This window comes from Miniopterus natalensis, chromosome 7 (genome assembly GCF_054644295.1).
Source record: "Miniopterus natalensis isolate mMinNat1 chromosome 7, mMinNat1.hap1, whole genome shotgun sequence".
In the NCBI taxonomy this organism is placed as follows: Eukaryota; Metazoa; Chordata; class Mammalia; order Chiroptera; family Miniopteridae; genus Miniopterus; species Miniopterus natalensis.
In genome coordinates, this window is record NC_142087.1 from 33,750,308 (window position 1) to 33,756,981 (window position 6,674).

A 6,674-nucleotide genomic window follows, 5' to 3' on the forward strand; every position below is an offset into this window, starting at 1 on the left:
TGGGAGGGAGCCATGTCTGCCCTGGGGCAGGGGTCGGACACAATCTCCAATAAGCACTGCACAGAATCAGCTCAGCGCACCCTCCTTGTTACTGTTACTGCGTGCTAGGTCATCCTGTGACCCAGAGAATAACCGCCCCCACGGGCGCCCATGTCAGGGCCTAGGACCCGTGAGGTGCTACCCTCCCTGGCAAAGGGATTTGCGGAGAAGGTTAAGGGTCCTGAACGGAGAGAGCGCCTGGGAGAGTGGATGTGATCGCAGGGTCCATGTAAGGAGGCTGGAGACTGAGAAGGAGCGGGAGTCGGAGAGGGGCAGGCGGGAAGAGGCTGGTTTTGGACGCCAAAGGAGGCACCGACCTCAGGTGCAGGAGGTTGGAGAGGCTGGGAAAGGGGAGGAAGTGCCCTCCCCTGAACCTCCAGTGGGACAGCCCCCAAACCCACTCACCCCGACTCCAGGAGTCTAAGGTAATACTGGTGGTGTTTAAGCCACTGCATTCATGGGGCTTCTTTAGGCAGCAACAGGCAGCTCACAGTTCTCCAGGGCAGACTTGTTTCGGGCCCCCGCTGCCCTCCCCCCCCCCCCCCCCCGTGGTGGGGGGGTAGTGGATCCCTGATGGGAGCATTTGGGGCCACACCCTGCTTCCTAAAAGCTTGGCCCTCGGGACCAAAGCCGACCACAGCTTCCTGTCGCCACCTTAGTTGGACAGGCTGTTTGATGATGGCAGGGTATTTGAAACTGGGGCTCCCAGGAACCCCAAGGCGTGAGGCTGAACCCCTCCCCTCGCCCAGCGGTAAGGGGACCCCTCCCTGAGCTACAGCCTGCCCCTTGCACCTGGGCCCTGCCTGGAGCTCCCAGCAGCTGCCCCACCCCTTCTAGCCCCGGAGCCGCCCGGGACCAGCCTCCAGGTGCGGGCCTCAGGTCCCCCCGCCCCCGGGAGCCAGGAGCTGTGCGGGCTCCTGGGGCTCCAGCCTCTCCTCACGGGAACCGCACAGCCCGGAGGACCCAGGCTTCCTTCCTCCTGCGCCTGGGGGTCCCGGGCACCAGCAGGGCCCGGCCCACAGGCCTCACAGCAATGACCTCGCCGCGCACAGACGGGGAGTGTCGGGTGCGCAGAGGTGGGGGTGGGCGCAGCGGTCAGCCGGCCCCCCTGCGCCTCAGAGCGTTTCCTCGGAGCCCAAGGAGGGGACGGGCCGGGCGCCCGGGCGCCCAGGCCCAGGCGGCCCGTCCAGGTCCGCGGAGAGGCGCGGCTTCGGCCTCCAGTTTCTAGGAGTGTTGGAGTTTCCCGAAAGCACGTATCGCTTTCACGCTAATTTCTAAATAAAACCTTTCTTTAAAACGACAGTGTAAACCGCGAGCGGTAAAGGACCTGCTCTATTTCCCGGCCGTTTTCCCCGACAGGAGAAGGTGCCCGTCAGCTCGCAGCGGCCCCTCGCGCGGAAGACGCCCGCGCGGGTGAAAACGGTTTATTCCTCCACGGACACGAGGGGTCTGTCCTCGCGCGACAGGCGGCGCGTGTCCCTGTCTGCACGTGGCGCGGCGCGGGCGCGCTCTGGCCGTAAACGGGGAAACCTGAGCGCCCTGGAGTCCCGCCTGCACGCGGCCCTTCCCGCAAAAGACGGGCGCCGCCCGCAGGCTGGGCGGGCCCGGGAAGGGCGGGAGTTGCCTCCGGCACCCGCACCGTGTTCACACGAAGGCCGCCTAAGTCTTTGGCCTGTTGCTCTCCGGTCCTTCGGCCGCTCCGGAGGCGCGGGGGCTGCGCGCTCCTGCCCGGGACGCTCGCCGCCTCTCCTGGGCGTTTTGGCCGAGTCCGCAGCTCAGCCCTCACGGTGTGTTCTTTGCTGCTTTTCTTCCTACAGTGATTTTTTGCGAAGCCGTATGTTGTCTGGAATGTCGCTCATCGACATGGGTTAGGGAGCCCGCCGCCTCCCCTCACCTGCCTCGCTCCCAGGTGCCCGCAGGCGGGGGCTGCTGTCACCCGCAAGGCCGCCGTCTGGGGCGAAGGGAGAACGCAGGGGGTGGACGGGGCCCTGGCCCTGCTCTAGGATTTGCTGCCTCGGAAGGGGGCGCCGTGCTCGCAGTCCTCCCGGGGGCCCTGACATTGAGGGGGGAGACTGTGTCAGGGACCCGCCGCCTGCAGTGACCCCGATGCTCCCTGGGAGATGCTATAAATTTGTCTCTAAGCACAGATTTAGCTGCTCAGAAATCCACACATTTCGATATGTCACATTTTAAATTATAATTTAGTTCAAAATATTTTCAAATTTCAAAATATTTTTTTCTTTCTTCTTTTATAGATTATTGGTTGTAGATTCTTTTACTGTCCTTTTAATAATTACCCTAGATATTATATCTTTGAATAATTTAACCTAGTACTTTTGCAACTTGTCAGGTGATGCCGGTGCCTAAGAACCTTTTAACTTCATTTTCCCCACTCCCGGCTTCACGGTCATGAGAATAAAGCCATGGACTGGGCATTATCATGACTGCTTCGTTCATTCCCTGTTTCAGTATCTGTATCAAGTAGACATAAACACATCCCCTGCATTTGTTTCTGTGCTATTATTAATGTGTCTGGTATCTTCTTTCTGCCTACAGAGTATTTTATATTTCTTATTATAATTCAACCGTTGATAAATTGTATCTGCTTTTATTTGTTGGAAGTATTTTTATTTTGTTTTGTTTCAGAAGACTATTTTGGCTGGGTACAGAATTCTAGGTTGGCACTTAGATTGTTTTTCAGCATTTTAAAGATGCTGGTTCATTTCTTGTCTTCTGGTGTCCATAATTTTGCCAGACACCGGCCACCTGCAGTGACCCCCGCAGGAAGTTACTATTAATAATGTTGCACCTTCGAACATAATGTGCCTTTTAATTCTCTCTAAGATTTTCTCAGCAGTTTTAGCATAATGCATGTGTGGCTGGCTTGGTAGTTAGCCTGCCTGAGTCTCATTATGTTTCTTGGATGTATAGCTGATGCCTTTCTCACTTTTGGAAAATGGTTGCCATTATCTCTTCAAATATGATGTGTGCCCCTTTCTGTCCCCCATTTCTGAGACTCCAGTTACACATTTGTTAGATTCTTCTGTATGCGTGTCTTTTACTCTTTCAATACTGTTCATTATATTTGCTCTCTGTGATTCAGCATGGGTGTTTTCTATTTATTTACCTTACAGTTATGAATTTTTTTGCCAGATCCAATCTTCTGTGAAGCCCACCCTTGATTTCTTAATTTTTTTCACCTTCTATTTCTACAGGTTTTATTTCATTTCTTTATATGGATTCTGGTTCTCTGGTGAAATTCTCCATATTGTCATCTATTTTCTTGACTATATTAATCACAATTATGTCTAAGTGTGTATCTGGCAACTGCAGTCCTTAAATATCATCTTAATCCAAATAGTGATGGAGCTGTTTCTAGTTCAACTTACAGTTTTTATGTATTTAATAGGATTGCAAAGGTGCAACACAATTACTCTCCTACTTGATGGGTCTAGAAATCTCATTGTTTTTACTTGACCAAATACAGTATTATGGTCTGTGTTTCAGTTGATTTCTATTTACTTTCTTAGCTTCTTGTCCTGCACAGGTCAAGAAACTGGCAAATGCTTTGGGTGGAAAATCATGAATGTTAAACTCAACTCTTCATGTCCTCTTTCTACCTGAAACCTTGATTCTGTTCAGGCATCTCTGAGATCCGACTTTTCTCTCTCTAGTCTATGAGATTGTTAGATGCTCCAGCAGCTTCTCTGTCTCTATCCCAGTCCCCTGCTCAGACTCTTAGATTTTGCCTTATATCAAGAATCTGCAATTGCCCTGAAAGTGTCGCTCATAAAAAATTAGTCTCTTTTCTGCATTTTCATCTCTTAGGATTATTGCCCCTAAATCCTGGTGCCCTTAGCAGCCCTCCAGTGCCTTTCAAAAAAATAACTATACCTAGAGCTTCTCTCTCTCTTTCATCTATATCTATCATCCATCTTATCTATCATCTATCTATCATCTAATTTTTCTATCTTTTCTAATTTCTTTACCCAATTATTGCTGCAATCTTCTCTCCCATATTCCCATCAAACGGTCAACTGAGTATCAGGTACTGGTTGGAGACAGAAGAACTGCCACAGTGCAGTGGGAAATAAAAGTATTTCCCACATGTTTTCCAGAGAACACAGATTAGCTGAAACACTGCTCAGATGGACAGAAACATATTTGTATCATGTTGGGAAACTGTACACGGTACTCCTGTCTTCATGGTTTACCTCACACAGTTGCTTATTACAAGTACAAGGTGTGTGTAGTAGAGAAACTGTGGTGACCCTGGTAAACCTGTATATCCCAGCCCTGCTCGATCCTGGAACCTTCCTTCCCTAAGTACGCAATAGCATCACAAACCCAGTTTGAGAAATGTGATGAGTTTTAGAGCTGTCCCTGAAACCTTGAGGAAACCTGGATGGTGGGAGCCTCTCACTAAGAAACCAATATCTGGAACCAGGGTCACCTTGAAGGGGACAGGGCCATTGAGGAGCAGCTGGGTCAGCCTGGGGTCAGCATGGGAGGAGGTCTGAGATGAAGGGTCATAGGGCACACTGTGCTTGAGGCCAGAGTGTGAAGAACACCGTGGCTCTCTTCCTGTGTGCACAACAGAGTGAGTTATTGATGGTGATGATCGAGCTCACGGTGATGGCCCTCCGATCGTGCTTTCTGTTATTATTGCGTGGACTGTGTGGACTGTGTGGCTTGCATGGACTGCTCTCATTCACCTGAGGTAATGCAAGGGGAGCACTTAGCATGGCACCTGACATTTCGTTAGTCACCAATAAGTGTGAAATATTTTTGTTTTTAACTATTCTTGATGCTTTCTTAGCCCATAAAAGTCACTCTTTCCTCTAATTTTCACTATCAAAGGTGATACCCTTAATGTCATTCTTGATGCCTCAGTGCTCCCTCTTCCCCCAGATGAAAAAGAGAGTTTCCCAGCATCCTCATCAGAGTACTTCCTGGAGGAATTTTTGGGTTTTCCGTTCTCCTTGAACTATATATTATTACTGTAGCGAAGTAGGTAGGCTGGGATGTATTATTAAATTAGAAAATATTGCCTGGCAGGCATGGCTCAGTGGTTGAGCATCAACTCATGAACCAAGAGGTCACTGTTTGGTTCCAAGTCAAAGACATGCCGGGTTGTGGGCTCGATCCCCAGTAGGGGGCGAGCTGGAGGCAGCTGATCAATGTTTCTCTCTCATCCATGTCTCTATCTCTCTGTCCCTCTCCCTTTCTCTCCCTAAAATCAATAAAAACACATTAAAAAATTAGAAAATGGTAATCAATTAACTTTCCTGCAATTATTTCACACATGAGTCCCAAGCCAGCCTAAAGCAGATGTCCAGCAAAATAGCAGAGCAATGCTGAAGGAGAAGGATGGTCCACATGCAAAAATAAGAGGTAACTTTAGAAAGCACAGCCTGGGCTTTAGAATGAGCCCAGCAGCGGGAAGCTAACACCTCCTTATAAGAATTGGGCTTTTACTCAAGACAGGGAAGGCTCTGGAGGGTCCAAGAGAGGACGGTGCTGTCTGATTTGTATGCTGCTGCTGTGTGACGCAGAATGAGGCAGAACAGGTTACTGGTCAGCCGGAGATGGAGAGAGAAGCTGGATTTTCCGGGCTCTGAAGGTGGCACCAACGGGCATCCTAACAGATGGACTGCGGGGTGTGCAGGGCTGAGCACAGTTCAGGACGATGCCAACATCCTGGCCTGAGCCAGGAGGGTGTCAGCTTTTGCTGAAAAGGGGGGACAGGGGACCATCGCGTTGGAGGGGTGTGGAGGCGTGGGTCGGTTTGAGTGGCCTGTTTATGTCCAAATGTTGGGAAAGGTCCAGGAAGGGCTGTCCAGAGAAGCTGATATGAGGACATGAGACACGGGAGGGAGCCAGACGCCACCTAAACACCCTGGGTGCTACGTGGACACAGCCCCAGGGTCCCGTGGGTGCATGACCCACTGCCTGGACCGATTCTGTGGCATTGGGTTTGCTCTGATTGGTGCCACCAAAGTAATTCCGTCTAATGTGCATGTTGGCGCTGCCACGCTGCCCAGAACTGGCGGAAGGACCTCAAACAAAGTTGATGACAAGCAGCTGCGTCTCACGTCCGGCGGCCCAGCGTGGTGCCCCAGGGGTCAGCACTGAGCCTGGCTTTAGTTAACATCTTCGTTAATTATCTGGACGAGAAGATAGACTTGTTAATTAAATTCACAGATTTCACAAAATTGGGAGGTGTTGAGAAGACCGCCGATTGCAGAGAATCATTCAAAGAGCCCAGAAACATGGATGGGGAAGAAAATGAGACCCGGGGCGGAAAACTGCAGGATTCAACCAGAGGACGTTAACCCAGGGCCCTGGATTCCAGGGGCGGTCACCGCCAGGACAGACACGCTACGGACGGACGGCGGGTGCTGTCGGGCAACGGCTAACGCAGCCGCGTGTCTGCAGGAGGGCGCCCGGCGGCCCCGGCTTGCGGGCCTGCGAGAGGGGGCTGGGCTGGGACCCTTCTCCTTCCCGCCCTCTCCGCGCACGCGCACGCAGCACGCACACACGGGCAAGCACGCGCACGCAGCACGCACACGCACACCCACGGGCACGCACACCCACGCAGCACGCATGCGCGCGCACGCATATGTGGGCACGCA